We start from the raw sequence: 11,315 nt of genomic DNA, 5'->3' as shown, positions 1-11,315 counted from the left end.
TGTCCCCATTGGATTGGTAAAAAAAAAAATGGGGAACTCCAATCTAGAATCTACCATACTAAATGAAACTGGGTGCGCACACATATTTTTTTTTTATCACTTTTAAGAACATAAACATGACAGCTTCTTTATGAAGGCAAGTAAAAACATATTTCGCACAATTTTTAAAGGCCTCTCTTTGGGGGGGCATTAATTCATCTAACATCATCAGTGACATAAGCCACTTATAAGAAGTCACCTCCAAAAGCCCGAAGGCCCTGAACACAACAACTAAACAATATGAAAGTGCTGTGCAGCCCAATCATATACTGACACTGTTTATTCTGATTGCAGATATCAATTTAAAGTTAGTAGAGTGCCCCCAAAGCATTTGTTCTTATTATAAGCATCTATATATGACCAATATTGGTGTGTAGCGATATTAACCTCAAATTGGTTGTCTGGTACACCTAACGGGCCACAAATGAATACGTATACAGTACTTTAATTGAGGTTGGTCCTACGTGGGGCCAGGGCCCAGGACACAGAAAAGTAGAGATGGGCAACGGCCCGGGCGCGCGGTTCGATGGGCAAGTCCACCCTGCCCGTCAAGTGCCGGCTAAGATTTTAGGCTTGGACCCGTTAGGTACTGGGTCGAGACTCGGCCCATTATATACATGGGTCAGCCGCAGGCCAGAGCTATTTATTTATTTTTTAATAATATAAAAAATTAAAATTCAACTATTGTATAGTAATTTGGTAACTAATTACTATTTTTTTCTAATTAGTTACATTAATTTTATGAACTCTAGAAACAAAATTAATTAGGAACTTATTAATTGTTACTATTTACATATAGATTTGGGTCAGGCCAGGCCAGACTCGGCCTGCTTCACATTGGCTCATTGGGCCAATGGGATGCTCTTCAAACCCAAGCCCATTAAGAACTTAGACACACTTAAAAGCTGATGAACCGAGCTCTAAACGAGCCCGAGCCGGGGCCAATGCCCACCCCTATCACCAAGAGAAATGACCCCATTGTTCTCAAGAGTGTAGAAGGCCCAACCTGCTCCGAAAAATCCCTAAAAACCAATGGTTGGATAAGTGCAGATGGTACCCTACCTTAGCCATGGGTGGACTAAAGGGGTCCCATTCCACTGGTACAAGACACTGTTTTTAAAATGGATGGCCGGGGCCCACACAAGTTGGTTATATCTCATAGTTTTTGAGAAGATTTGTGAAAAATAGATCCTCTCTTTTTAAGCAGATAATTTAGTAGGTGTTTGCAAACTTTCGAAAGTAGCATGAACATTAAATATGCACACCTAGCTACAGCATACTTGTGCTCAGTTGCCCCATCTGATAATGTGACTTATTCCCTTTTTCCAATTTCTAAATCTACTTACAAATAATTTAACGCCAAATCCAGGGCTGAATTAACTGAGAATTGGTCTGCGTGACCCTAAATGTAGGTCTGGAAAATGAGACGAGTCAATCATGGTTTGGCTCATACTCAGCATGTAAAAAACTTGTTAATACTTGTGAAATAGGTTGGGCAAGCTGAACATGAATCATAAGAGTTTGGCTTGACTCATGTAGGATAGTCAAGTAATAATAAATATATTTTATATCACATGATGCAGTGTAAAATAAATAGTCAAAGAGATTGGCTTGCAAACAATATGTTTAGAGTTCAAATCCTGCTGCTTTTAGCTTTGAAACAATGTATTTCTTTTCGTGAATGAGTTATTTTGAGCTTTGCTAAAGAGGTTCACAATTCACTTCTATTTTTAAAAACAATGTAATTTTTTTTTCTTAGCAAATGAGCCAGCTTGAACTCGGCTATTTAACTCAAGCTTGGCTCCGCTCACCAAAAAAATCAGCCTGAGTTTGAACACCTCCTGTTCAGCTTATTCAAATTTACCAGCCCTATAATATAAAAGCATGTGAAAAGTCCTCAGTGAGAACTACATGTTGCACCTCCGCTCGTCTGGTAGGAGCAGCTAGTACTGAATGTCACCTTGTGTTGGGACGTTGCAGGTTCAAAACCCAATGGTACAGTTGTATAACTGATACGTGTCTGCCTAACCTCAGCTTGTCTTTATATATATAAAAAAAAAAATTACACGCTGCAGTTAAAATCCAGCCACCAATTAGACAATGACACGTCTAAAAAAAATCATACATTGTTTCCAATTAAGGATGGCAGTGGACCCTTGCGGGGCGGGGGACAAGGTCTCCACCCCCAACCCCATCTAAAAAATTTAACCTTCATCCCCGGTCCATCCTCGTGGCCGGAGAGACTTTGGACCTCCACCCCCGCCTCGTCTCAAAATATGAATCTCTATCCTCGTCCCCACCCCCGCTACATCACCACCCCATCCCTCTTCTCCCATCTTAGTCTGCTCTCCCTTCACTAATATGGATGTCTTCCATTGACATCCATGATCTTGTCTCTGCTGAATTCATTGAACATCTAAATAACTCACCATACGCTAAAATATCTAAAGGACTTATGACACACTAATAAATAAAATAAATCAAAATGAACACCAGACGATACCAACCCATCCAACTCAGGTTGTTTGCCTGAGTATCAGATCATTTTCTTTATGAAGTATATGTGCAGTAACATCACCATCTTGTAACTTCTTAATAAAATCAACAGATGAAGTCAGCCTTCACGGAACAACAACAAGAGAAGACAAACCTCCTTATGGCCATGGGAATCTCCGACAGCACCAACAGAGCCATGATGCAAAAAAAATAAAAAAAATAAACAAATTTATTTTACTAAGAAAAATTATTTACAGATCACACAATGGAACATAAGGCAAACTTGCAAACAATAGGTTACAAAAATATAACATTTAGATCACACAAAAAATTAGGCATTTTCACATCTATAGAAAGAAGTTTAAAAACATATCAGATCTCGACACCTAAAAACTCTGCCATATGATACATTGAACTGATTGAATTTTCATTCCACTGGCAGAAAGTAAGTCCTCTGATTTCTTTTGTAGTGAATAACCCTTATAAACATTGCAAGTTGAATCACTAACCTGAATAAACTTATGATCGGTTTTCCTCATTCAAACAAAGCAAAAAAACCCATTTACCTTCTCTCCCTCTCCTCTGGACGGCGATGGTTTCAATGAATAAAACATAGGGTTAGGGTTAGTAAGAGAAGAGTGTTTATGAAGGTGGGTATTTTGTAATTTTATGTTTTGATTTAGGGTATTTTAATAATATCATTAACGAGCGGGGCGGGGATGGAGGAGGAAAGTGTCGCTCCATCCCCGCCTCCATCCCCGAACGGGGATGGATTTTAACCTTTGTCCCCGCCTCCATCCCCGTTTCATACCCTTCATCCCCGGTCCAAATGGGGCGAGGCGGGGCCCCGCTTTCCCCCGGTCCACTGTCATCCCTATTTCCAATTAATGGCAAGATGTAGGATAGCCTGATAAAGGCATTCTCTACTTTGCATATGGCTGCAAGAGCATTGGTGGCTGGAGCTTGGAAACATAGAGTGCAGTTACCATGTAGCTTTCCTTGTGATGGCATATGATGTTCATTTTTTGTTGGAACATAGAGTCTGGAATATTCTAGGGGTCATGCTTCCGAGGCTTAGCCAGGGTGGAAAGATCTTGTAATATACCTTTTGGCGTTCATGCTCAATAAGTATAAAAAAAAAATCACTTCCTTGCACAAAGTTCTTTTGCAGATTTGCACAAATACCCTTTGGTAAGTTGGTAGCATGGGTCAGTCAAAATAAGCAGGGAATGGACCAAAAGCTTCACGAAAATGAGATGGACAAAGATCACTGTGTAGGTGTTCAAATTGCTTTTGGTTCCTTCATGAGTTAGACAAGCCAGAAAGTTCACAGGTTGAAAACATGGAAAACAAGCAGAAGAAGAATGCATCACATACATGGAAAGGTGAACTAGTGCACACCACGTGACATGCTATGACACGCTCAACTTTATTTTATAGTTTTTATTATTTTGTTAATAATGTTTTCAATAATAAGATCATTTATATATTAAAAATCAAAAATATATTCTTTAGCACTTAAACAAAAAATGTCGTGTGGTTCTGGCTTTTAATATATATATATATATATAGCACATGCCTACCGAGCTTGGATAGGGGTTTTCAGGTTGTTTTTAAAAAATCTGACCCTACAGATGTGTTCTGCATGATCGATTTACTAGGAAATCACACTTGATCATGTTTTTTTGAGAAAAATTTGATTTTGTAAGTATTGATTATTTTTTGAAACTGTAGACCCTTGATTTTGATATCTTATAAAAACCTAACTTGGTGTTGGAATCGGAATATCCAAAAGTTGACTCCCACAAAATCAAGCATGTAGATCACATCTGTATGATCAGATTTTTAAAAAAATAAAAACAATTTTTCCAAAGCTCGGTAAACACAAAAAAGCATCACGCACGTACACCTCTCTCTCTCTCTCTCTCTATATATATATATATATATATATATATATATATATATATATATAACATGCAGGTGCTTGATCACTTTCTAACATGACCAAAATGAACTTCCGCTGAAGGGTTTCGGTATAACACTTTTAGCAGCAGCAGAAGGCTAGTTACAACACCTTTGGCGGTGACAAAAGTCACCGCTAAAGGTATTGGACCTTTAGCGGTGACTTTTGTCGCTGCCAAAGGTGTTGTTTGGCAGAACTTCACGTGGAGCGTCCATCACGTGCGTGATGGACGCTCCACGCGAGTTTGTTTTGGTCATGTTCGAAAGTGATCACGCACCTTACACGTTTTCGTGTGTGTGTATATGTATATTTGTGTCTCCTATTTGTATCAAATCTGCATCCGCATTTGTATGGCCTAGATCTGAAAAATTGGCAGTTGCGGGTTTATTATATGGGTAAATCATCATTGGTTCTGGAAACCTGCTGTGCTTGAAAACCCTGACAAGCTATTATTCCCTTTGCCCGTTGTCATTGCTGCTTCGGCCTTGCGGCAAGGAACATATACTCTATATACTTTAAATTATCGAACTCTTGACATCTTTCAGCTTGAAGCAGTTGATGGTTGAGCAAAGAAATTAAAGACCTGAAAGGCTGCACGGTCAATTTCATATATCTAAATAAATAGTTGCAATGCAAACCCTTAGTTTGGACTAGCCTACATGTTTTCACATTTTTACATCTACTACTAAGCATAATAATTTGGAAAATATTCCAAGTTCTTAGTTGGGTTCATAAAAAATTCGCATATATGAACTACTTACAAAAAAAAACTCAACCCTCTAGATTGTTCAATACCATCTCCAAAGAGCTTAAGTTCATAGGTAATGTCATTTTAGATCCAATGTATGTTCCTAAGCAAGTAATAAAGATGGTCTTAGCCTTTTGCCTTCAGCATGAAGTGGCCTAGGACTCAACCCATGTTTTCATGACAACAGCCCCAACACTTTACCACTGCACCAAGCAATGGCCCTCAACCTCAAGGGAAGGTAGTTTAGTTGCAACTTGCACAAGCATAAAGATAAAACCAAAAAATTTTATGCTAGTAAAACCAACCCTAAAACTAACCATAATACCAATGATATCCTCATGAGACCAACCTGCTTTCCAAAAGAAAGAAAGAGAGAAGTTTCTATATAAGGGGTGTTGTGATCAAGATATTACCATGACACAAGTTATGCGTATTTAACAAGCATACACTTTTAGCTCCTTTCTAAAAGTGAGGGTATTTTTGCCAATTTGAGAAGTCAAAAGCCAAAATTGCCATTTTCTTTTTACCACTTATTTTTTCACTACCATAAAAATGAATAATAATTAAGAAAATTTCAACCATGAGGACACAATCATACATGGTAAATGTTAACTATCAGTATCGGTGAGTATGGGCAGAATTTTGATACGATGAATGCCTGAATAGACTATTTTTTAATAAATGTAAAAAAAAATATCATTTTTTTAAATATTATTTTAAAACTATTTTAGTGGTTTTAACACATTATGATTGACACATAATAATTTATTATTATTTTTCGGCCGAGACAAAACGATTCATCTGAGTATAGGTATTGGTCAATACAGCTGAGTCGGTGCATCCCAAATGTTGCACGTGGAGGTTATTTTGGTCATGAGCAATTGATGCATGAGAGAAAAAATACCAAATTTCAATAGGACAAAGTAAGTCTCCGGTGGGCAGGAGGGACTTCAAGGGTTTTTAAGAACCTAAAGCCAGCCAATGTGCGGTCAGTGATTGTGGAGGAGTTCCCTTGGACTGCCAAAACCATAAAAGAAAAAAATAAGTCCTTAATCCACATACAAGCTATGTGTGGTTGGCCACGAAATTATTGGTTATGGTGGATCCGGATCAGGATGCAGTTCCATAGCTACTTAATTTACTTTAGTCGAGTTTTGTTGGATCTGATGCAGCTCAACTGAATCCGTTTACTGAATATTTCTGTTTGAGTGTGTTCTAGGAGTGAAGTCCTTTACTGTCAAAATTGATCGACTTCGATAATCAGCAAATATATATATATATATATATATATATATATATATATATATATATATATATATATATATATATATATATATATGTTTGACTTGCAAAACTTAAAGCCCGTTCTATTGAATCTGAAACTCTATTCCCTGAATTGCATGAAATGCAGAACCCATGTGCCACAATGGGGAGAAGGGCAACTCCACAAGCCAAACATGCCCACAGTATTGAAGAGAAAAGAAAACTACAAGTCGAAGTAAGAAATCACAAGGATTGAGCCATCTAAATTGAGACAAATTAAGGATGGAGGTTAGTAGGTGTGAAGAAAGTTTAGGCTAAAAGTAAAGAATTATTCTAGTAGCCAGCTTAAGTATGCTTGGATAAATTAATCAATTGAATTACTGGTGTATGATAGGGTCTACATTTAGTGCATTTACTAATGTTCAAGTGTGCTTTATCCAGTGTTGATGAGGACTCTAACGCACCTGGCTAATTGGGTTGTCTTAAGGTGCTCTAATCTGAAGGACATTGCAAGTTGGATACACCATGCTGCATGGTTGAAGGGAAGAGCATGAGTGGAGAAACTAAAGGTTTTACATCTAAGAGAATCCGTTGAGGTCCTTAAAGGGGCATGCTTGTGAACCTATCTTCAACCATGTTGCATGGGTACCCAGTATGGCGCCAGCCTAATATCAATGTTAGCCTGGTCTACTTCCTTGTGTGACTCAAGGCTAAATCTCATCCTAGGTTTGGATGGTCGTGTATCTTGCAGAGAGCCAAATGCATTAGGTAACCCTGTTTTCGATAAAGATTTTCCTTCATCATAAAAAAAAAAGGTTCCATCTCTTCGGGAAGGAACATGGGTTATGCTAAGTGGTCCAACTATAAATATGGGAAGGGTTCATGAATGTTGAAATGGAACCTAAATTGATTCCAACCTATTTATGGCCTTGAATTTAATTCCCAACCTATCTTAAGATAATTGTGCTGGTCCCTACGGAATTTTATTTCCTTTTCTTTTTCCTTTATAGCTAATATCCTAGCTCAAGGGATGCTATGCTTTGATGCTCCAATGTTGTCAAAATTCTATAATGGCCCTATACCAAGCATTGACTACAAATGACAACCCATTAAACCCTATAACCCTACATGCTTTTTACCTTGCATTCCATCACCCATTCAATGGCAATTGGCGAACAAGTTGTATAATATGCAGCCACTAAGTCCCATTTTAATTATTGCTTTTTTATTAACAGAAGATGAGAGAGAAATCTATTTAAAGAACTGTTTTGTAATTTAATCCGAGATCCTAAGACAGTAGTATCATGGTGTGAGCGATCACCGGAGACCACTTCAATTTGACTGCGGTAATTTTTTCTCTCGAGTACTGCATTTATTTTAGGGGGTGGTGGAGTGAGGAATCATATTTGTTTTCTTCTCAGAAAAGGAAGGAAAATAAATTGAAGGGGGTGTTGGGCTTTGCCCACTAGCTGGACATTGGCTTGTAGTGCAGGATATGTTTCCACCCCACATGTCTTATCATTGCTTTCAATATTTTTTTATTATTTTTTCCTCTCGAGGAGATTCCAACGCTCTCTCTCTCTCTCTCTCTCTCTCACACACACACACACATATTTTCTAAGCTATAAATTGGAGTACCTTAACTCTTAGGAACCTCTTCCATTTTTGCCTCCACCTGAGCTCTCTCTTGCTATAGATTTTCTTGCTTCCATTTCTGCTTTCTCTGAGGGTCCCTTGTGATTCTGCTTCAGTATCCAGCCTTTTGTCTCTTCAAAGGTCACTCCTTTCAGTGTTTCTGAAGGGTATTTACCTGCTATTTCTGGCCTTTTCGTTTCAAAATCTCAATTTTAGGAAGATTTTGGGTTTCTGCATCTTGCTCTGTCGATTTCTTTGTGGGTTTTCTCTACCTCTGAATTCCTCAGATAGAATTCTGGGTTTTCTTCGAAGTTGGTATCAAAACCTTGGGTTTTTATAGAAGATTCATTGTGTGTTTCCCTCCAATTTGCTGCACTCTCTCTTTTAGAAGAAATACAGAAAACCCACAACATATTTTCCTTTCAAAATCCCCTCTCTTTTCTCCCCCACCCAGATCACCATATTGGAGTTCTTGATGGTTCTACTTCATGATACAGTTATTATCTGAGCTGCTACTCTCCGGGTTTATGATCAATTCAACCCTGAGGCGCAGGACTCATCTTGTTCAGTCATTCTCTGTTGTCTTCCTTTACTGGTTCTACGTTTTTTCATGAAATAATCGGTAGAGATATCTGAACAATTGGGTTCTGCTGTTCTTTTTTTCTTGCGTTTTCTAGGCCTTTAGTTCTAGTAAAATCGAGTCCTAAATTGATATATACATATCTATTTCTACGTATATATCCTGCCGAATTTTCCTTCTTCTGAGAGAGAAAAACCACAAAAAAAAATAACAAAACCATATCTAGAGAGATGGCTTCTAATACTACTAGTCCCACCACCTCTTCAAGCGGCAACTCTGAGGAAGATCTGCAACCGAAAATGGACGAGAGGAGGCAGAAGAGGATGCTCTCCAACCGCGAGTCCGCAAGGAGGTCGCGGATGCGCAAGCAGAAGCATTTGGATGACCTCATGACCCAAGTGACCTTCCTTAGGAACGACAACAACCAGATCCTCTCCAGGATGCACGTCACCACCCAGCACTACCTGAGCCTAGAGGCAGAGAACTCTACCCTCAGGGCCCAGATCGTGGAGCTGAGTGCTAGGCTGCAGAGCCTCACTGAGATGCTCAACTACATGCAGGAGCTCAGTGGGCTCATGATGGATGCACCAAACCAGTACCCTGACCCACTGCTTAGACCGTGGGATGTGCCTCTCATGAACCAGCCAATCAGTGCATCAGCAGATATATTCCAATACTGATAATCTTCTGATATGCATCATGGACGTATGGATGTAATTACCCAAAAAAAAGCAAAAAAAAAAAAAAAAGAGTAGATGGTTCTGATCATCCCCAAGGGGGGTGGGGCCTTGGCTGCTAGACAGGCAGTCAAGGTTTGCTTCTCATGGGCGTCGCCCATCTGCCCAAGCCAATGCTTAGCATAGGCCCCGGGGGCAGGAGTTACGCTGCGGGAACGACGACTGTAGGTATGGCAGGCTGAGCTAGTGCGACCAGCTGGTATTCATGCCGGGTGCAGTTTCTTGAGGTTATAAATTAAAAATAATAATAAAAGATGGGCCTGATCATCTTTTTTTGTTTGTTATCTTTTTTGGGGGTGGTGAGGGGAGAGGAGGGGGGGGTGCAGGTCTTTCTGTTTTAGCTGTGGTTAATTGGTCATTGGGATCATATGATGAAGTTGGGTCATGATATTCAGTGGGGATTGCTGTTGTGTTTTTCTTCTTTTTCATCTTTTGGTTGATCTAAGGAATGGAAGGTGGTCTATTTATTGGTCTGTAAAATGAGTTTATATATTTCGATATATATTCTCATAGGGGTATTATATGCATGTAATTTGGTGTAATGGTCTTCCTGTTATAATGTGATGCAGTATTTTCTCTTTTGTAACTCGGTGTGTTTTGTATAATTTGGTGCCTTTAATTTGTTGGTTTGATGGCATATGACATGTTGGTCTGTTTCCCTACTTCCTCTATGATTGAATCAAACTTGGGGTCTACTGAAGAAAAAAATGTAGAAGGGCTGGTAAAAAAAATTAAGAGATAAGTGTTGGTTGCCCTAGATAGTTGTTGGCTTTAATTCTTTTTAAGGAAATCGAGAGATTGGAGGCATGAAAATCTTTTACTGGTGAAGGATTTATTGGATTTGACAAAAGTAATTTATCTGAAATTCACAAATATGTATATCTAGAATCTGCTATGAATTGAATGATTCTACTGTCTGCTGAAATATCTTGCAGTGATAAATAAAGGATATGGTAGGTCGGTGAGGTAGGCCAAAATGATAAAAGTTTACTCTCTCACTCTCTGAAACTTAATGCTGGAAGATATCCACGAAATATATGTGTTCCGAAACTGAAAAGTATTTAGGGAAATTGTTAACATACTGGTACAAAGACCACTATACTTTTATTCTCATACTATTGGAACTTTAATCAGAAAATAGACATTCCAGACATGAAAAGAGGAAAGTTAGTAATAGTACCCTGCAATTGTTAGATCAATTTCTGGGATAAGTACTAATTTCATGGAATTTCTAAAAGGCTAGGAAGTCATTGGTACAAGAAAAGTATGTGGTCTATATCTCTTTCACATGTAAAAATCATGTTTCCAAATATTGGCTGTTACCTCCTAATCTCCCGAGATTTACAAAACTCTAGTAATCCCAAAAAACATGATATTTTCAAAATTACCTATTTTGAGAATATCGTTTTTATCGTGATATTATCCTGTCATTAACATGATATTTATACATTTTTATATTTTTAATGTTTTCTCTTACATTTTTATACATTTTTTTATGTACTTTTAGAATTTAGATATGTTAATATTTTCCTGAAAATTTCTCAAAAATGCCTAATTCTTTTAATTTATCACAAAATATTACTTAGATAACGAGATTTATGATTATGGTAAAAATTGATGGTGGGGTACGTTTCACTTCATTTTTAGAGTACCCTATGATTTTACCTCCATCTGTTTATGGTTAGTGTTGATTTTTAAGGTGCACATTTTGGTGGGCGTGAGCAAATTAAGCTGAATAGTAAGAAGACATTTGTGTTACTTGGTCTGAATTTACTGCAAATAGGTAGTAGTAGGACAGTCCAAATATAAGAAACACGATAATTGGTGTGAACCTGATTACACCGAAAGCGTCTT

The 11,315-nt window shown here is 38.1% G+C and overlaps 1 pseudogene across 1 annotated transcript; it reads left to right on the top strand.

Moving 5' to 3' along the window:
* Positions 1 to 8,169: 8,169 nt before the first annotated feature.
* LOC149832297 (bZIP transcription factor 53 pseudogene) lies at positions 8,170 to 10,047 on the top strand (annotated as a pseudogene). The gene has a single exon (XR_016433095.1). The product of XR_016433095.1 is annotated as a bZIP transcription factor 53 pseudogene (transcript).
* The last annotated feature ends 1,268 nt before the right edge of the window (positions 10,048 to 11,315 follow it).

The sequence above is a fragment of the Nuphar pumila genome, chromosome 7, assembly GCF_984573655.1.
Source record: "Nuphar pumila chromosome 7, dmNupPumi1.hap1.1, whole genome shotgun sequence".
Classification (NCBI taxonomy): Eukaryota; Viridiplantae; Streptophyta; class Magnoliopsida; order Nymphaeales; family Nymphaeaceae; genus Nuphar; species Nuphar pumila.
This window is presented reverse-complemented; position numbering and strand designations above follow the sequence as displayed.